A 22,475-nucleotide genomic window follows, 5' to 3' on the forward strand; every position below is an offset into this window, starting at 1 on the left:
CGACTTTTGGTTTTTTAGGGTCGCGTTTCGTTTCGTGAAACCCGACTTTTCCAAAAGTCGGGTCGAGCAAGATCGTCCGATTATAGGGAAAAGTCGGGGTCGTCCCGAAACACGAAACCCAATGTAAGTCAATGGGGAATAAAAGTCGGCAGTGAGAGGAGGACAGGAAACACACCTACAGTGCCCATTTGAATGCCAAAAGCATCAATTCTTCTTACTTAAGCTTGTCAACCTTAATTAACTTCATAATACAAGTTACGCACTGAAAAATGGGGGTTATTTGGCTAAAGTTGTGGGGGGGGAGGGCTGGCTGCAGGTTTTCATGTGCCCTGGGCGAAAGAGCGCCCCTTTAACACATACCACAACTCATCATGCTCCGATACGGCAGAGAAATAGCGGTATAGTACAATGAAAAATACCTCACTTTTTACATCTCATGATGAGGCCCATCTATTTCTCCATACAGAATCATTGGTCCCATATAATGTTTGAAACAGTATATGATGAGCTCCACATAATGCTACAGTATATGTTGGTCCCCATGGATGAAGCTCCACTGTCTTATGGGCCCAAATAATGCTCCAAACATAATGGGCCCCATTTCTAATGCTCTAGTGTATAATGGGCCCTGTAAATGCTGCTCCAGTGTCTGATGTCCACCTTTGGAATGTTCCAGTGTATGGTGGGCCCCATCTATCATTCTCCAGAGTATAGTGCTCCCCAAAAATTGCTGTCCCAACATTGAAAACAATCAAATAAGTCTCCTCGCTAGGGAATCCCTGTACTTGTCTGGACTCCTCGTCGTCCCCATCTTCCATCTCACTGCACAGTATTTCAACTTTGCAAGTGCTGTGATCCTGGGCAAGCAGGGGGGGGCCCACTCGTTGGCGACGGCACTGGCACAGGGCCCCTGATAGTACGGTGTTGTGTCTGATGGCGGGTGGGCCGAACCTGCACTTTCATCTGCAGCTTCCTCTTTGTCACCGTGTAAGATGGAACTGTATATGGGAAGGGTAACCTGAGTTTCATCAGGGTCAGATTCAGGCCGGGTAGCATGCGAGGGGAATGTAGTGGTCTGGGTCAATGTACCAGCAGATTCATCGAGCAGTGGCTGGGCATCAGTGCACTTGTGTCGCCCCCAGGAGTGCGGTCGCCACAGTGGCATTACCTTCTTCCTAGGGAGTGTGATGTCATGCTTGGGAGCAACGAAGGATCTCTCTAGCAGGTTAACTGATTGGGCGGCGTTATTCCCACGAGTCATGACCCTCCAAACAGCGTTCATGAAGGCAAAGTGTTTGTTTTACGTGGGCAGTATGGTTGCAAAGCTGAACCTTAAAGGAATGTCCAGATGGGCACCACTAGGAGTGGAGCCTACGGTTAAATTCGACTCCACCTGGGAAACCTCAACCATGCCAGCTACAGAACAGATGCACACATTGCAAGCTTAATTCCGTTAACGAACGAGACTCCGTCATGCCCCGCGGTCCAAGTCCGGCTTACTAGAGGGACACGTGAGGCTCTGGCACATGAGATTGGCCAATAACTGGTGTGTCATGCCCTTACATGTCCGTGGCTGCATGTGCGCTACACTGAAAAGGCCAGCGTTTGTCGCTTACAGGTGCAGATAACCCGCTGAACAACGTTAGTGATGGGGATCACTGATTACAATTATTACCCGCGAACAATGATTTCCCAGTAAGTGCAGGTCAACCGCAGTTCCGGAATTAGGCCTAACCGTCATTCCTGAAAAAATGAAAAACTTACGTGTGCAAACCACAGGTGCTGTAGCTTGCTTAACAGCTCGCCAGCCGTTCTCACGCCCAGTATGGATTACACGTGATTGCACAAAGGTGAGAAAGGGTACCGTATCCCCAGATAACATGTATGGATAGCGTACACATTCAAAATATATGTCTCAGGAGGCAGGCTCAGACGGTGTTAGGCCCAGTATGGATTGCACGTGATTGCACAAAGGTTAGAAAGGGTACCGTTTCCCCGGATAACATGTAAGGATAGCGTACACATTCAAAATATGTCTCAGGAGGCAGGCTCAGACGGTGTTAGGCCCAGTATGGATTGCACGTGATTGCACAAAGGTTAGAAAGGGTACCGTATCCCCAGATAACATGTATGGATAGCGTACACATTCAAAATATATGTCTCAGGAGGCAGGCTCAGACGGTGTTAGGCCCAGTATGGATTGCACGTGATTGCACAAAGGTTAGAAAGGGTACCGTTTCCCCGGATAACATGTATGGATAGCGTACACATTCAAAATATATGTCTATACATCAGGAGGCAGGCTCAGACGGTGTTAGGCCCAGTATGGATTGCACGTGATTGCACAAAGGTTAGAAAGGGTACCGTTTCCCCGGATAACATGTATGGATAGCGTACACATTCAAAATATATGTCTATACATCAGGAGGCAGGCTCAGACGGTGTTAGGCCCAGTATGGATTGCACGTGATTGCACAAAGGTTAGAAAGGGTACCTTTTCCCCAGATAACATGTATGGATAGCGTACACATTCAAAATATATGTCTCAGGAGGCAGGCTCAGACGGTGTTAGGCCCAGTATGGATTGCACGTGATTGCACAAAGGTTAGAAAGGGTACCGTATCCCCGGATAACATGTATGGATAGCGTACACATTCAAAATATATGTCTATACATCAGGAGGCAGGCTCAGACGGTGTTAGGCCCAGTATGGATTGCACGTGATTGCACAAAGGTTAGAAAGGGTACCGTATCCCCAGATAACATGTATGGATAGCGTACACATTCAAAATATATGTCTCAGGAGGCAGGCTCAGACCGTGTTAGGCCCAGTATGGATTGCACGTGATTGCACAAAGGTTAGAAAGGGTACCGTTTCCCCGGATAACATGTATGGATAGCGTACACATTCAAAATATATGTCTATACATCAGGAGGCAGGCTCAGACGGTGTCAGGCACAGTATGGATTTGACGGCCCAGATTACACAGCGGAGGAGCAGGGAGAGGTAAAGATTGCAAATGCTGGGGCCCTGCCCAAGCAAGGTGGGCCCACTCGTCGGCGTCGGTACTGGCACTGGGCCCCTCATAGTACAGCGGTGTGTCTGACGGCGGGTGTGCACCACCACCGTCAGAGACACTTGATTGCACTATGAGGGACCCTGTGCCAGTGCCCGCGCCCAAGAGTCAGCCTACCCACCTGTCCAGGGCAACGGCACTCGCACGGTGTCGTGCGCTAGGTGGTGACTCCGGCCATGGGGGGGGAGGCAGCACAGTTTGGGAGTTTTAGAAAGTGGCATATGTTGATGTTGGACATTCAGCTGATGCAAAAGGCGAAATAGGTGAAGTCCCAGGAAGAGGTGGACCAAAGCAAGCCATTTTTCTGTCACCCTATGTGTCATCAGGGGAAGGTGGGACAAAATCCTTGGAAACCCATGCATGGTTCATTTTAATGAAGGTTAGATCATCCACATTTTGGGTTGACAGACGGGTCCTTTTTTCTGTCAGGATTGATCCAGCTGCACTGAAGACTCTTTCCGATAGCACACTTGCAGCTGGGCAAGCGAGCTCCTGTAAGGCATATTGGGCCAATTCAGGCCAGGTGTCCAGTTTAGCGGCCCAATAGTCAAAGGGGAATGACCTGTGTGGGAGAACATCGATATGGGAGGAAAAGTAGTTTGTAACCATAGTTGACAACTGCTGTCTCCTGTCACTTTCCATCGATGCAGTATTACCAGTTGTGTGAGCGGTATTTGAAAAATCAGTCCACAACATTGTCATGAAACCCCTGTCTCCAATGCCACTTCTGCTGTGTGCACCACGAACACCTCTGCCAAGCTGCCCCCGGCCCGTACGGCTCGTGTGAGAACCATCACCGCTGCTGTGTGCTGGGAATGCCTCAAGCAACCGATTTACCAGAGTTGCTTGTTTATTAGCCAATATTAGGTCAAGGTTCTCCTGTGGCATGATGTTTTGTAATTTGCCTTTCTAGCGTGGATCCAGGATGCTGGCCAACCAGAAGTCGTCATCGTTCATCATTTTGGCAATGCGGGGGTCCCTTTTTAGAATCTGCAAGGCATAATCTGACATGTGGGCCAATGTTCCCGGTGTCAATGATGCACTGCGAGTGCTGGGTGGAGGAGCACTTTCTGGCAAATCCACATCCCTCCAGTCATGCACAAACCCTGTACCAGACCTTGCCACGCCAACATTTTCACTTGCCCCACGAGATGCATCCTCCTCCCCTAAGTAATCATCCCCATCATCATCCTCCTCCTCCTCTTCTTCCTCCACCTCGTCCAGGAGAGGTCCCTGAGCAGACAATGGCTGAATGTCATCAAGGATTCCCTCCTCCTCTTCCTCCTCATCAACATTGGCTGCAGACGCCTGCTCCTTAAAGTGCGTCAAAGTTTGCATGAGCAGACGCATAAGTGGGATGCTCATGCTTAGGATGGCGTCGTCTGCGCTTACCAGCCGTGTGCATTACTCAAAACACTGAAGGACTTTACAGAGGTCTTTCAGCTTCGACCACTGCACACCTGTCAACTCCATGTCTGCTCTCAAAGTGCCTGGCCGTGTATCCTCCCACAAATGCATTATGGCCTGCCTCTGCTCGCACAGCCACTCCACCATGTGCAGGGTGGAGTTCCACCTTGTTGCAATGTCGATAATGAGGCAGTGGTTGGGAAGGTGGAGCAATCGCTGCAGCTTCTACATACGAACGGAGTGTACAGGCGACCGGCGGATGTGCGCGCACAGTCTTCGCACCTTCTGGAGCAGGGCTGTTAACTCCGGATAATTTTTGAGGAAGCACTGCACCACCAGGTTCAAGGTGCAGATGGAGTGCTCGTACGACTGCGCTCTGTGGACGAGCTTTCGCTTCTGGAGGAGGAGGAGGAAGAGGAGGGTCGAACGCCTACAGCCAACTGTTTCCTTTACCGTGGGCTAGGCAGCACTGTCCCACCACCGCTGTCCCCTGTGGACCCTGCATCCACCACATTAACCCAGTGCGCAGTGATGGACACGTAACGGCCCTGGCCATGCCGACTGGACCATGCATCAGTTGTGAGGTGCACCTTTCCGCTCACTGACTGCTTGAGTGCATGGACAATGCGGTCTTTCACATGATGGTGGAGGGCTGGGATGACTTTGCGAGAGAAGAAGTGGCGACTGGGTAGGTCATAGCGTGGTACTGCGTAGGCCATGAGTTCGCGGAAAGCTGTGCTTTTCCACCAACCGAAAGGGCATCATCTCAAACGAGATTAGTTTGGCAATGTGGGCGTTCAAACCCAGTGTATGCGGATGAGAGACTGAGTACTTTCTTGACCTACTCATAGTGTCTGGGAGGGTGAGCTGGACTTGAGAGCTGCATATGGTGGAAGTAGCGGTGGACAGGGCGGACTGAGAGAGGGTTGATGATGGTGATGGAGTTGGTGTTCTTTCTGATGGCCTAGAATCAGTCTTTCGTTGATATAACAGTGGGATTCCCTGACTGCTGTGGCCTTGCAACGACACCAAAACATTTGCTGCTGTGCTAACCGGTGGGCTTACAGTGGGGGAAACAATGTAGCGTTGCTGACTACCTTCGTTGTGATCAGTTGCACATGTGGCACTTGAGGTTTGGTGTTGTGTCCACGCTTGCAAGTGCATGCTGGTTAAATGTCTAAGCATGCAACTGGTATTCAAATTTTTCAGATTTTTCCCTCGGCTAAAGGTCTTTGCGCACTTCTTACAGATAACCTTGGCCTGATCATGAGGATTTTGTTCAAAAAAGTGCCACACTGCACTCTTCCTACTTTGGCAGACATTTTGCGGCCTAGCACGCTGTGATCTTTTGACCCTATGGACAATCTGTCCAGCAACTCTTTTGATGTTTGGAACCTGTCTTTGGAGTGCTCCGGGCCTGCCAGATAACAGCTGTTGCGATGTCGATGTCTGCTGTGGATGCTCCTCATCTGAGCTATTGGAAGCAGCACCCTCTTCCCCCAATGGATGCCAATCTGGGTCAACAACTGGGTCATCCATCACCTCCTCTTCTATGTCATGTGCACCTTCCTCTGTGTCCGTGTATGGTGGTTTAGTGTGCGGGAAGGGGCACCTGAGTCTCATCAGGGTCAGAATCTGGCTCTGTACACTGCGAGGACAATGTAGTGCTCTGAGTGAATGTACCAGCAGAATCATCCATCAGCGGCTGTGCATCAGTGCACTCCATGTCAGATTCATCTTGGCCTGGGTAATTCACCATTTCACTTGATAATCCAGGAATGGTATGTGAAAACAGCTCCATGGAGTAATCAGTAGTATGGCCTGCGTCATCCTTCAATCTTGGTTGGGGTGAAGGACACAAGGAAAGGTGTGGTTCATTAACATGAGCGTCCAATGACGACTCAGTGCTTTTACTTTTTACAACTGAAGAAGAGGAGGCGATAGAGCTGGAGGCTGAGTCAGCAATGTAAGACAAAACTTTTTCCTGATGCTCTGGCTTTAAAAGCGGTTTGCCAACTCCTAGAAAACTAAGCGTTCGAGGCCTTATGTAGCCAGACGATGACGCAGGCTCAACACCTCCTGCATTCGGTCCTATTTTGCTCTTGCCACTACCATCAGATCCACCACCAACACCATCATTACCAGCTGCCAACCCCCGCCCAATTCCACGGCCTCTTCCACCAGCCTTCCTCATTTTTGGTAGAAATGTAGACAAAATCCAACAAACTATATAGTAATGTAAAACAAGGTACACGGTGTCTATAGGACAGGGGAGATTTTGAATTTCTGCAGACACTTGTGGACACTGGACACTTTTGGATTGTGTGAGGCCCACTGATATCTGAGCGCTATGTGACAGGCTCGATGGCACAGCTGTGACCAAAGTGACTAGAGGATAAGGGAGATTTTGAATCTCTGCACACACTTTTGGACACTGGACACTTTTGGATTGCGTGAGGCCCACTGATATCTGAGCGCTATGTCACAGGCTCGATGGCACAGCTGTGACCAAAGTGACTAGAGGATAAGGGAGATTTTGAATCTCTGCACACACTTTTGGACACTGGACACTTTTGGATTGTGTGAGGCCCAATGAATATCTGAGCGCTATGTGACAGGCTCGATGGCACAGCTGCTGTGACCAAAGTGACTAGAGGATAAGGGAGATTTTGAATCTCTGCACACACTTTTGGACACTGGACACTTTTGGATTGTGTGAGGCCCACTGATATCTGAGCGCTATGTCACAGGCTCGATGGCACAGCTGTGACCAAAGTGACTAGAGGATAAGGGAGATTTTGAATCTCTGCACACACTTTTGGACACTGGACACTTTTGGATTGTGTGAGGCCCAATGAATATCTGAGCGCTATGTGACAGGCTCGATGGCACAGCTGCTGTGACCAAAGTGACTAGAGGATAAGGGAGATTTTGAATCTCTGCACACACTTTTGGACACTGGACACTTTTGGATTGTGTGAGGCCCACTGATATCTGAGCGCTATGTCACAGGCTCGATGGCACAGCTGCTGTGACCAAAGTGACTAGAGGATAAGGGAGATTTTGAATCTCTGCACACAATTTTGGATACTGGACACTTTTGGATTGTGTGAGGCCCACTGATATCTGATCGCTATGTCACAGGCTCGATGGCACAGCTGTGACCAAAGTGACTAGAGGATAAGGGAGATTTTGAATCTCTGCACACACTTTTGGACACTGGACACTTTTGGATTGTGTGAGGCCCAATGAATACCTGAGCGCTATGTGACAGGCTCGATGGCACAGCTGCTGTGACCAAAGTGACTAGAGGATAAGGGAGATTTTGAATCTCTGCACACACTTTTGGACACTGGACACTTTTGGATTGTGTGAGGCCCACTGATATCTGAGCGCTATGTGACAGGCTCGATGGCACAGCTGTGACCAAAGTGACTAGAGGATAAGGGAGATTTTGAATCTCTGCACACACTTTTGGACACTGGACACTTTTGGATTGTGTGAGGCCCAATGAATATCTGAGCGCTATGTGACAGGCTCGATGGCACAGCTGCTGTGACCAAAGTGACTAGAGGATAAGGGAGATTTTGAATCTCTGCACACACTTTTGGACACTGGACACTTTTGGATTGTGTGAGGCCCACTGATATCTGAGCGCTATGTGACAGGCTCGATGTCACAGCTGTGACCAAAGTGACTAGAGGATAAGGGAGATTTTGAATCTCTGCACACACTTTTGGACACTGGACACTTTTGGATTGTGTGAGGCCCAATGAATATCTGAGCGCTATGTGACAGGCTCGATGGCACAGCTGCTGTGACCAAAGTGACTAGAGGATAAGGGAGATTTTGAATCTCTGCACACACTTTTGGACACTGGACACTCTTGGATTGTGTGAGGCCCACTGATATCTGAGCGCTATGTCACAGGCTCGATGGCACAGCTGTGACCAAAGTGACTAGAGGATAAGGGAGATTTTGAATCTCTGCACACACTTTTGGACACTGGACACTTTTGGATTGTGTGAGGCCCAATGAATATCTGAGCGTTATGTGACAGGCTCGATGGCACAGCTGCTGTGACCAAAGTGACTAGAGGATAAGGGAGATTTTGAATCTCTGCACACACTTTTGGACACTGGACACTTTTGGATTGTGTGAGGCCCAATGAATATCTGAGCTCTATGTGACAGGCTCGATGGCACAGCTGTGACAAAAGTGACTAGAGGATAAGGGAGATTGGATTGCTTTTGAAAAAGCAGTTTGCGGAGCAGTGGGTAAACAGCAATGCCAGCCTGTCAGGAAGCCTTAAAAGGCAGCCCAACAACCAACACCACTGATACACCACAATATAGCCTCCCCTTGCACTGCACACACAGTGACTGGTGTGTTGTGCAGGCCAAATCGCTAGCAGCAGAAGCAGTTTTTTTGTCTTCTTCCCTGCCTAACGCTCTCCCTACAGAATCAGCAGCAACCTCTCCCTATACTGAGATCGGCAGAAGTAAGATGGCGGTCGGCGTGCACGCCCTTTTATACCCCCTGTGACGCCCACCAAAGCAAGCCAATCACTTGCATGTCCTTCTGAAAGATGGTGGTGACCCCTGCCTATGTCATCACGTTGCCCACAGTGTCCGTGGATCCTGATTGGCTGAAAAAGAGCGCAAAACAAACTTTTGAAACGTGACTTTGGCGCGTAAGTCGCCGACCTCGTGGCCGACCTCATCCTAGGGTCGGGTTTCGTTTCATGAAACCCGACTTTGACAAAAGTCGGCGACTTTTGAAATTTTTCGACCCGTTTCGCTCAACTCTAGTTGTGACTAGTGTTGAGCATTCCGATACCGCAAGTATCGGGTATCGGCCGATACTTGCTGTATCGGAATTCCGATACCGACTTCCGATATTTTTTCAATATCGGAATTCGGCATCGGAATCGGAAGTTCAGTTGATTGACGGCCTGACGTCATCATGATGCGCGGTGTGTGCGCATCATGATGCGCCGTCATTTCGGGCCTTCCGGGGGTCTCTGCCGGCCTGCCGGGGGGCTGTGCCGGCCTGCCGGGGGGCTGTGTGGACTGCCCGGGGTCTGTACCGGCCTGCCGGGGGGCTGTGCCGGCCTGCCGGTGGTCTGTGCACCCTGTGGGGGTCTGTACCGGCCTGCCGGGGGGCTGTGCCGGCCTGCCGGGGGGCTGTGCTGATGTCCGGGGGTCTGTGCAAGCATCGTCCGATGGGACTACAAGTCCCATCGGGCGATGCCTGCTACCATGACAGTGATTGACACATTAGCCAATGATGGGACAGTAGTAGTCCCATCATCCGGCTAATGTGTTAAATGTTAAAAAAAAAAAAAAAAAAAAAAAAAAAAATACTACATACATACTACATGCATGCTACATACATACTACATGCTACATACATACTACATGCATGCTACATACATACTACATACATACTGCATGCTACATACATACTACATACATACTACATGCATGCTACATACATACTACATATATACTACATACATACTACATACATGCTACATACATACTGCATGCTACATACATACTACATACATACTACATATATACTACATACATACTACATACATACTGCATGCTACATACATACTGCATGCTACATACATACTACATGCATGCTACATACATACTACATATATACTACATGCATGCTACATACATACTACATGCTACATACATACTACATACATACTACATACATGCTACATACATACTACATACATACTACATGCATGCTACATACATACTACATGCATGCTACATACATACTACATGCATGCTACATACATACTACATGCATGATACATACATACTACATGCATGCTACATACTACATGCATGCTACATGCATGCTACATACATACTACATGCTACATACATACCACATATATACTACATACATACAATACATTCATACAATACATACATAGACATACAGTACATATAACATAGAGTAACATACTTACCAATACTTGTCACATTGTTCCCCGAAGCCATTGTCTTTTCCGGGATAAATATTAACATAACAAACCACAAAAATACTCACCCACGATCCGAAGCAGTCCACGAGTGTGTCCCACGACGATCTTGGGTAGAGAACTGCAGCATCAGATGATGCTGCCGTTCTCTACGGGCTGCAGGAATCCAATGACGGAAGGTAGGTATCCTTCCGCACTGTATTCCTCCGCCACTTAAAAAAAAAAAAGTCCCTAGTCTCACTTTATGCCATTGCTGTGTGGGAAATTCCCACACAGCAATGGCATAAAGTGAGACTAGGGACTTTTTTTTTTTAAGTGGCGGAGGAATACAGTGCGGAAGGATACCTACCTTCCGTCATTGGATTCCTGCAGCCCGTAGAGAACGGCAGCATCATCTGATGCTGCAGTTCTCTACCCAAGATCGTCGTGGGACACACTCGTGGACTGCTTCGGATCGTGGGTGAGTATTTTTGTGGTTTGTTATGTTAATATTTATCCCGGAAAAGACAATGGCTTCGGGGAACAATGTGACAAGTATTGGTAAGTATGTTACTCTATGTTATATGTACTGTATGTCTATGTATGTATTGTATGAATGTATTGTATGTATGTAGTATATATGTGGTATGTATGTAGCATGTAGTATGTATGTAGCATGCATGTAGTATGTATGTAGCATGCATGTAGTATATATGTAGTATGTATGTAGCATGTAGTATGTAGCATGCATGTAGTATATATGTAGTATGTATGTAGCATGTAGTATGTATGTAGCATGCATGTAGTATATATGTAGTATGTATGTAGCATGTAGTATGTATGTAGCATGCATGTAGTATATATGTGTTATGCATGTAGCATGCATGTAGCATGCATGTAGTATGTATGTAGTATATATGTGGTATGTATGTAGCATGCAGTATGTATGTAGCATGCATGTAGTATATATGTAGTATGTATGTTGCATGTAGTATTTATGTAGTATGAATGTAGAATGTATGTAGTATGTAGTATGAATGTAGCATGTATGTAGTATGCATGTTGTATGTATGTAGCATGTAATTTTTTTTTTTTTTTTTTTTTTACATTTAACACATTAGCCGGATGATGGGACTACTACTGTCCCATCATTGGCTAATGTGTCAATCACTGTCATGGTAGCAGGCATCGCCCGATGGGACTTGTAGTCCCATCGGACGATGCCTGCACAGACCCCCGGAGCCTGCACAGACCACCGGCAGGCCGGCACAGCCCCCCGGCAGGCCGGCACAGCCCCCCGGAGCCTGCACAGCCCCCCGGCAGGCCGGCACAGCCCCCCGGCAGGCCGGCACAGCCCCCCGGCAGGCCGGCACAGCCCCCCGGAGCCTGCACAGACCACCGGCAGGCCGGCACAGACCACTGGAGCCTGCACAGACCCCCTGGCAGGCCGGCACAGCCCCCCGAAAGGCCCGTACAGACCCCAGAGAGGCTGTACAAGGGCAGGAAAGGGTTTTTCTTATTCCGATACCGGAAGTCCCATAGACTTGAATGGGACTTCTGGTATCGGAATCGGCGATACCGATACTTTTTTTAAAGATCGGCCGATACCATCCGATACGATACTTTGAAGTATCGGACGGTATCGCTCAACTCTAGTTGTGACCTATTCTCTTCAACATATTTATTAATGATATGGTAGAATGTTTACACAGTAAATTATCAATATTTGCAGATGATACAAAACTATGTAAAGTAGTCAATGCAAGAGAAGATAGTATTCTGCTACAGCTGGATCTGGATAAGTTGAAAACATGGGCCGAAAGGTGGCAGATGTGGTTTAACAATGATAAAAGTAAAGTTCTACACATGGGAGGAAGGAATCAATATCACCATTACACATTGAATGGGAAACCACTGAGTAAATCTGACATGGAGAAGGACTTGGGGATCCTAGTTAATAATAAAATTATCTGGATCAGCCAGTACCAGGCAGCAGTTGCCAAGGCAAATAGGATCATGGGGTGCATTAAAAGAGGTCTGGATACACATGATGAGAGCATCATACTGCCTCTGTACAAATCCCTGGTTAGACCGCACATGGAGTACTGTGTACAGTTTTGGACACCGGTGCTCAGGAAGGATATAATGGAACTAGAGCGAGTACAAAGGAGGGCAACAAAATTAATAAAGGGGATGGGTGAACTACAATACACAGAGAGATTAGCAAAATTAGGATTATTTAGTCTAGAAAAAAGATGACTGAGGGACGATCTAATAACCATGTATAAGTATATAAGGGGACAATACAAATATCTCTCCGAGCATCTGTTTATACCAAGGAAGGTGAAGGTCACAGGGGGGCATTCTCTGTATCTGGAGGAGAGAAGGTTTTCCACCAAATAGAAGAGGATTCACTGTTAGGACAGTGAGAATCTGGAATTCCTTGCCTGAGGAGGTGGTGATGGCGAACTCAGTCTAGGGGTTCAAGAGAGGCCTGGATATCTTCCTGGAGAGTAACTGTCACAAAAGGGACTGACCCGGTATGAAACGACCCAATGGTAGGTCTGTCACCAACAGCACAACAAACAAGGGAACACCATGTTAGGGTTGCGGATCGCGCTAAATATAAAATAAGAGAAAGTGCGTTTGCAACCTGGGGTCCACCGTGAGGGATAGTAAACTGCTGCTCAGTAATGGCGGAGTACTAACAAAACACCGACGGGTTAACCGCTGACTCGCTGTGTATGGAAGTGAACTCTGTTACTTCACAGAGCTGCTGTAACAAATGCCGGAGCCTGTTAACGTCACAGGACTCGGCGGAGTGAGCGCTAGTGTACAGTCTCAGGACTCAGCCCCACAGATGCTGGGTTAGAGTCCTTCAAGACCACTAGCACTTGGCGCAGCAACTGCGGTGCCAGGAAAAAATAAAACTAAACAGAAACCGCACTAAAATGCAGACAGTGCTGTACTGGCGGATGCCACTAACCAGCCTAGACACAGGACTGGAAAGCGCACTCCAATAGTATGGAAGTACGCATGGTGCCACTCTGACAGGTGCTGCAGTAGATGCGGTACAGTGGTGCCTTATAGCTGGGCGCACACTGGCGCTAACATGTGAGAGGAGTTGGGAGCACTGTGGCGCTAGGCAGTGCCACTACTCGATGCTGACTCTAAACCTAAACCCTATTAACATGTGTATCAAAGGGAAGGGGTTTCATAATGAATCAGTCAGCGGTTCACAAGCATCCATCATCACGCACACCACTACAAATTACTGTCTATACTAGCGCATGGCCGTTCAGCCATGCAACTCTTTCATAGCAGAGTCCTTCTGGGACCTTCCCAGTGGTCCAGTGGGAGCAGCAATAGGACCTGAGCATGTGACCTCAGACCTCCAAAGAGAGGACTTCCCAAGGGCATGTTCAGTAGGCCGAAAGAAGGACTTTGTCCCAAAAGCTGCTCGCTGCTGGATATTGCAGGTTACTATAGCTGAACCTTGATTGGCAGCAGTAACCAAGCCAACAGTAGTAGACTGAGCAAGACGCCAGGAACAACGTCTTTGCTGAGCAGGCTCCTCTGCAGCTGGAGAGCAATGGGAGACCGCAGAAGGCAAGGATCAGGATTCCTCCTGTGCAGAGGCAAGAACCTGATGCCTAACACACCTAGCACACAAATACAATGGTTGGTCCTGCAATAGTTAATGGGGAAATGGACACCTTCTGCACTCTCCTAAGGATGTACCCTGACATCCCTATACAGGGTTTTTTTCAACCTGTCACCAAGCAGGATACCTAAGCCCTCGCTTGCCCTGCACCAATCCCTAAGTAGGGAATTGGCAAGTGAGGACACTGGTCCCACCGCTGCACTAAGACAACACAAGGTAAGTAAGACAGACACCAAAAAGAACAGGGTAATAAAAACACAACACCGCACTGCAGGATAGTGACACCAGATTCTTCAAAAACAGCTGAGGAACCATTGCTCCCAGCAAGCTCCTTCTCCCAGCATGATCACTGCAGAATGATCTCTAACACTGACGGTTAGCTGATGCATCAGGTGACCCTTTTGAAGGAAGATGGGAGTGGTCACCACCTGCATCAGCAAACTCAGCAGCAATGTAATTACACCAGCGGCCACTGGAGGAAAAACTGACATTAACCCTTGATGGCCTGAAAGGAAACAAGTTTTAATGTGAGAATTCAGATCTGCCACAGATGCAAAAATGGATCGTGAGAGTACTTCCCCTTGAATGAGGGGCCTCTGGACCCTCAAGACCGGACCTCACTAGTGAATAACCTATGATAAGGATGCCTCGATCCTCCAGTGTTCTCCTCGGCAGTCATCCAACCCTCAGGATTATGGCAAACACGGACTGATAGAAGTGACAATAACGTATGCTCCAGAGGGGCCACAAATCTCCAGAGCACCGACCTGGAGAATGAGTTATGTGTGGGCATTACTGGGGGTAACTCTAGCTGGTGTCTCCAGGCCGAGAATGACTGACACATGATATGGCCCGATCACCTGAGAACTGAAGGCCCCAGCAGCACACTTCCACCGGATGTTTTTGGTGGACACACTTACTCATTCCCACACAGGTCCGGACCTGAACGTTTCTTGCCACGCACAAATTTGCCACAAGATGGTGAACTCTTTACAGAACTGACAACAGAGGTGTCCCCCTGTGTCACCACACTCACACCCCCACTATGCACAGAGGGAACTACCACCCTCGTCTGACCCCTCCTCCTAAGAGGTCTCTGACACACAGGGTTAGCTGGTAGTGAGGGTAGAGTCTTGCCCCTACTCCCTGGTAGCACCTCTGCTGCCCCACTAGAGAAGAAGGGGTAGGTTATAGAAGGACGGCAGAGAACGTAGCTCCCGGGCAGCAGTCCTTGCATGACTGACCCCAGATAACTACTTCCCTGAACTGCCAATCTATGACTGGGTGGTGTTTTTCTAACCAAGGGAGTCCTAAGACTATGGGAGTTGGCATACCCTCCAAGATGTAGCACAACAGGGACTCTACATGACAAGCCCCTATACGCAGATGTTTATTGTCTACCACTTGGGTAACCCTCCCCTGGCAGAGTGGGACAGAGTCAATGGCCTGGATGCTTAGGGGTCTCGCTAGCATCCTATGCCTCAGACCATGAGTCTGAACAAAGTGAGCATTCACCAGATTGACACCTGCTCCACTGTCCACAAGCACCAGTATACCCTCAGTTACCTCGCCAACCACTTCAGCAGACAAGGTACACTGAGGAAAAAAATGGAGGAAGCATACAATCCCTGGTCACCTCCCTCCACACAACCAGGGGGACATGGCTTCTTAGATGGTACAGATAATTTGGGGCACGCTGAGCAGACCCCGATAAAATGCCCAGTCTGCCCACAGTAAAAACATGCCCCCACACCACGACAAACCGCAGACAACACCGTTTGGGAACCAACTCCTTCCACCTGCATGGGCTTGTCTGTCTGCACTGATATGTCCTCTGCTCTAGCAAGGACTACAGGGGGCATTTTGGTGTATGCCTCTCCCTCAAATGTATATACACCCGGATGGCAAGGGACATGGTGGTCTCCAACGACCTGGGGGCAGCGTACTGCACAAGAGTATCCTGCAACCTTGGAGATAGACCGTACATAAGATGACTCCTAATGGCAGAGTCATTCTACCGCGTGTCAGTGGCCCACCACCTAAACTTTGAGCAGTAGTCCTCAGCCAGCCGGCCCCCCTGCTTGATCTTATGGAGTCGGGATTCCACCAGGGAGACACCATCAGGATCTCCATACACCAGCGCCATAGCCGCAAAAAACTTGTCCACTGACCGTAGAGATGGTGAGTCAGCCGGCAGGGAGAAGGCCCAGGATTGGGGATCACCCTTAAGAAGGGAAATGATGATTCCCACCCATTGTTCCTCTCTCCCTGCTGAACAAGGGAGGAGCCTGAAGTACAACTTTCAGGCCTCCTGAAAAACCAAAAAATTACCTCTCCCTCCAGAAAACCTTCCAGGGAAAGATATCTTGGGTTCTGGTTCTGGCTCCGAACCCCACCAACTTCTACAGTTGCTATACCACCTCACCACATAGCACCCTAAGCTCATCAGTGAGGGTCTGAAGCAGTTGGGCAAAGGCCTGCACTTGGGCCATGGCTCACCAGAAAAAATGGGAAGGTCGGTTAAGGTCACAAAAGTGACTGACATGGTATGAAATGACCCAACAGGAGGTCGTCACCAACAGCACAACAAACAAGGGAACACCAGGGACACAATTACAACGGTGGGTCCTGCGATATGGAACGTGGAAATGGACACCTCCTGCACTCTCATAAGGATGTTCCCTGATCTCCCTGACGTCCCTGTACAGGTTTTTTCAACCTGACGCCGAGCAGGATACCAAAGCCCTTGCTTGCCCTACACCTATCCCAAAGAAGGAAATTGACAAGTGAGGACACTGGTCCCACTGCTGCACTAAAACAACACAAGGTATGGTAAGACAAACAACAAAAGGAAAAGGGTAGCAAAAATACAACACTTAGCTTTATGCTGTAAAGCACCGCACAGCAGGATAACAACACTAGATTCACCAGAAACAGCTGATGAACCATTGCTCCCAGCAAACTCTTTCTCCCAGCATGGTGGCTGCAGAATGAACTCTGACCTTTTGAAGAAAGATGGGAGTGGTCACCACCTGCATCACCAAACTCAGCAGCAATGTAATTACACCAGCGGCAACCGGGGGGAAAAAAACTGACATTAACCCCCGATGGCCTGAAAGGAAAAAAGTTTTAATGTGAGAATCCAACCTGCCACGGATCCAAAAATGGATCATGACAGTAAAAATATTGTATCTTACAGTTTTTAGGTTCTTTAAAAGGAAATAGATCTTGGGATTTGTTCTGACGGAATATAGGCTGAACTGGATGGACAAATGTCTTTTTTCGGTCTTGCGAACTATGTTACTATATTACTATAAGTATAGATTCAGTGTCTTTACAATCACTTAGCCCCTTAGTGAACAGACCTCAATGGAGCTTTATGACAGTCTAATTTTATTTTTTGCTTTTGTCTCTCTTCCTTTGAGCAGCAATACATTTTTATTTTAATTTATTGACATAGTTGCATGAAGCTTTGTTTTATGTCAGACTGATTGTAATATTTTGTAGGGCTGTTTGGAGGTACACATAATTTAATGCATAATTTACATAATTTTTCTTTTTTATGCAAATAAAGAAAAAAGCTACATTTAAGTACGGTATCTATTTTGGTAGTATAACTGTTTGGTATAATGGTATAGAAAAAAATCAAATTTAAAATTGCAACATCTTCAAATTTGTTTTCAAATTTTCGATATTTTCATAAACGCAAATTATAATGACCTACATTTACCAATAATATGAAATACAACATGTCACAAAAAATAATCTCATAATCATTGGGATGTGTTGAAGCGTTCCAGAGTTATTACCACATAAAGTGGCACTGGTCAAAGCTCAAAGATATGGCTTGGTGAGAAAGGTGAAAAAAGGCTGGGCGGTTAAGGGGTTAACATTGTTTGCGGGCATGACATATTCTCTGTTTATTATACAATACATACTGTACATTTGGCATTGAAATATTGGATGCATAGAGCAATCGAGAAAAGGGAGCACAAGATATCTGAAATTATTCTGATGCAGAAAATAAAAAGATCTAAATGAACTTATCCAATTATCAGTCAGATAGCTGAAACTAACAAATAGCACAGCTTTTGTTATATACACTTTTTTAATGTAGAATCCAAAAAATCTACACTCCCTGACAGATGTTATGTCGCTTATCGATTTTATGTAAATAAAAGCTTGCAACCTGGAGTTAAATTCATCCATTGATTGTATAAATTTTTCTTTTGAAAGCTGAAACCCTCCGAAATGTGGTTTATGTTAAGAAAATAAATTGGCATCAATGCCGAAATATTGATCATTTAATGAACACAGAATGGTCAGATTTTGGCAAGACAAAAGTTTTGTCGCCTGGTCATATAATGCACCCAATTCTAGTTTACATCCTCACCTGTGCTCAGTAAATGATCGATTAATTAGTGGGTGTGTACAAAAAGAAACCCAGCACCCCAGACCTTCACTTGAGCTGCAACTTGAGCACTGACAACATGTCAATTATCCACCCTGTGACCAAAGCCTGGATTATCAAGAGGCAGAAGACCAGATCCACTGCAGAGGTGGCTGGCATCTTTAATGTGTCTCAGCGACAAGTACAAAGAATTAAAAAGAGATTCAAAGAGACTGGAGATGTGTTTGACAAGCCCAGGTCCGGCAGACCCCGTAAGAAAACTGCTCAGGAGGAACGTTTGTTGGTTAGAAAATCCAAAGCAAGCCCCTCTTCCACTGCAGCAGAGCTCCAACAGGTCTGGTCACCTCAAGTCAACTAGAACAGTTTGAAGGACTCTGTCTCGAAATGGCCTCCATGGTCGAATCAGTGCCCAGAAGCCAGCACTAAACAAAAGGCAAATAAAAAACCATGTGGCATTTGCAAAGTCCCACAGCCTGCTAAACAGATGGACGCTGGAAAAGTGGCATTTCTCTGATGAATCTTCAGTAGAATTACACCACAGCTGCCGCAAAATACTGCAGGAGACCTACTGGAGCCCGTATGGATCCAAAATACACCCAGAAAACAGTTAAATTTGGTGGTGGAAAGATCATGGTCTGGGTTCACATTCAGTATGGGGGTGTGCGAAACATTTGCAAGGTGGAAGGCAATATGAATAGCCTAAAATACCAAGAAGTATTAACTACCTCTTATATTCCAAATCATAAAAGGGGTCAAATTCTGCAGCAGGATGGTGCTCCATCTCATACATCCATCTCTACAACAAAGTTCCCCCAGGCAAAAATGATCAAGGTGCTCAAGGACTGGCCTGCCCAGTCACCAGACATGAACATCATTGAACATGTTTGGGGTAGGATGAAAGAGGAAGCTTGGAAGACAAAACCAAAGAATCTAGATTAATTCTGGGAGACATGTACAGTTGTGGCCAAAAGTATGGACACCCCTGCAATTCTGCCAGATAATACTCAGTTTCTTCCTGAAAATGATTGCAAACACAAATTCTTTGGTATTATTGTCTTCATTTAATTTGTCTTAAATGAAAACACACAAAAGAGAATGAAGCAAAAAGCAAAACATTGATCATTTCACACAAAACTCCAAAAATGGGCCAGGCAAAAGTATTGGCACCCTCAGCCTAATACTTGGTTGCACAACCTTTAGCCAAAATATCTGCGACCAACCGCTTCCGGTAACCATCAATGAGTTTCTTACAATGCTCTGCTGGAATTTTAGACCATTCTTCTTTGGCAAACTGCTCCAGGTCCCTGATATTTGAAGGGTGCCTTCTCCAAACTGCCATTTTTAGATCTCTCCACAGGTATTCTATGGGATTCAGGTCTGGACTCATTGCTGGCCACCTTAGAAGTCTCCAGTGCTTTCTCTCAAACCACTTTCTAGTGCTTTTTGAAGTGTGTTTTGGGTCATTGTCCTGCTGGAAGACCCATGACCTCTGAGGGAGACCCAGCTTTCTCACACTGGGGCCTACATTATGCTGCAAAATTTGTTGGTAGTCTTCAGACTTCATAATGCCATGCACACTGTCAACCAGTCCAGTGCCAGAGGCAGCAAAGCAACCCCAAAACATCAGGGAACCTCTGCCATGTTTGACTGTAGGGATCATGTTCTTTTCTTTGAATGCCTCTTTTTTTCTCCTGTAAACTCTATGTTAATGCCTTTGCCCAAAAAGCTCTACTTTTGTTTCATCTGACCAGAGAACATTCTACCAAAACGTTTTAGGCTTTTTCAGGTAAGTTTTGGCAAACTCCAGCCTGGCTTTTTTATGTCTCGGGGTAAGAAGTGGGGTCTTCCTGGGTCTCCTATCATACAGTCCCTTTTCATTCAGACGCCGACGGAGAGTACGGGTTGACACTGTTGTACCCTCGGACTGCAGGGCAGCTTGAACTTGTTTGGATGAGAGTCGAGGTTCTTTATCCAACATCCGCACTATCTTGCGTTGAAATCTCTTGTCAATTTTTCTTTTCCGTCCACATCTAGGGAGGTTAGCCACAGTGCCATGGGCTTTAAACTTCTTGATGACACTGAGCACGGTAGACACAGGAACATTCTGGTCTTTGGAGATGGACTTGTAGCCTTGAGATTGCTCATGCTTCCTCACAATTTGGTTTCTCAAGTCCTCAGACAGTTCTTTGGTCTTCTTTATTTTCTCTATGCTCAATGTGGTACACACAAGGACACAGGACAGAGGTTGAGTCAACTTTAATCCATTTCAACTGGCTGCAAGTATGATTTAGTTATTGCCAACACCTGTTTGGTGCCACAGGTAAGTGGCACACAAATGAGAGAAGCATCACATGATTTTTCGAACAGTGCCAATACTTTTGTCCACCCTCTTTTTTATGTTTGGTGTGGAATTATATCCAATTTGGCTTTAGGACAATTCTTTTTGTGTTTTTTCATTTAAGACAAATTAAATGAAGATAATAATACCAAAGAATTTGTGTTTGCAATCATTTTCAGGAAGAAACTGAGTATTATCTGACAGAATTGCAGGGTGTCAATACTTTTGGCCACAACTGTAAGGCTGCATTCTTTGCTTTTACTGATGACTTCATTAATAAATTGTATGAGTCATTGTTGGACCGCCTGGATGCAGTCCTTCAAGCTCATGGAAGTCACACAAAATATTAAATATGACTCTAATAGCACCACAACTTCATTCACCAATGTTATGCAACATATATTTGTATTTTAAGTTAATTATTTGTTTGAATATCACATTACTTTCTGTGGCCGACAAAACTTTTGTCTTGCCAAAATCTGACCATTCTGTGTCCATTAACATTAATAATAATCTTTTATTTTTATATAGCGCTAACATATTCCGCAGCGATTTACAGTTTGCACACATTTTCATCACTGTCCCCGATGGGGCTCACAATCTAAATTCCCTATCAGTATGTCTTTGGAGTGTGGGAGGAAACCGGAGTACCCGGAGGAAACCCACGCAAACACGGGGAGAACATATAAACTCCTTGCAGATGTTGTCCTTGGTGGGACATTTCGGGATTGATGCCAATTTATTTTCTTAACCTAAACCACATTTCGGAGGGTTTCAGCTTTCTAAAGAATAATTTATGCAACCAATGGATGAATTTAACATGAGGTTATAAGTAGTGTTGAGCGATACCTTCCGATATCGGGGAATATCGGATCGGATTGGATCGGACCGATACCCCAAAAATATCGGGTATCGCCGATTCCGATACCGGAAACCCATGCAAGTCAATGGGGCACAAATATCGGAATGAAAATAAACCCTTTCTTTCCTTGCACATCCAGTTCGGGGGGGGAAGAGTGTGGGCGGTGCGTGGGGGGAGACTGTGCGTGTGTGTGTGCGGGCGGGATCTGTATGGGCCTCTCGGGGGTCAGTGCGGGCCTGCCGGAGGTCTATGCTGGCCTGCCGGGGGTCTGTGCAGGACTGCCGGAAGTCTGTGCAGGCTGCTGGGGGTCTGTGCGTGCTTTCTGGGGGTCTGTGCGGGCTGTCGGGGGTCTGTGCGGGCCTGCCGGGGGTCTGTGTGGGCTGCCGGGGGTCTGTGCGGGCCTGCCGGGGGTCTGTACGGGCCTGCCGGGGGTCTGTGCGGGCTGCCAGGGGTCTGTGTGGCCCTGCCGGGGGTCTATGCGGGGTGCCGGGGGTCTGTGTGGGCATGCCGGGGGTCTGTGCGGGATGCCGGGGGTTGTGTGTGTGCAGGCATCGTCCGATGGGACTACAAGTCCCATTTTGCTATGCCTGCTACAATGACAGTGATTGACACATTAGCCAATGATGGGACAGTAGTAGTCCCATCATCCGCTTTTAATATAACAGATTAAACCCACAGTAAACTTGCTATTTATAGATGAATGTCAAAATAATGAAATATAGAT

The 22,475-nt window shown here is 47.0% G+C and overlaps 1 protein-coding gene across 2 annotated transcripts in view; it reads left to right on the plus strand.

Moving 5' to 3' along the window:
* Positions 1-22,475, plus strand: part of KCNT2 (potassium sodium-activated channel subfamily T member 2) — a 1,782,840-nt gene that overhangs the window by 1,104,710 nt on the left and 655,655 nt on the right. The gene's annotated exons all lie outside the window — the stretch shown is intronic.

Source organism: Dendrobates tinctorius, unplaced genomic scaffold (assembly GCF_039654945.1).
Source record: "Dendrobates tinctorius isolate UK_male_01 unplaced genomic scaffold, ASM3965494v1 ptg000074l, whole genome shotgun sequence".
Classification (NCBI taxonomy): Eukaryota; Metazoa; Chordata; class Amphibia; order Anura; family Dendrobatidae; genus Dendrobates; species Dendrobates tinctorius.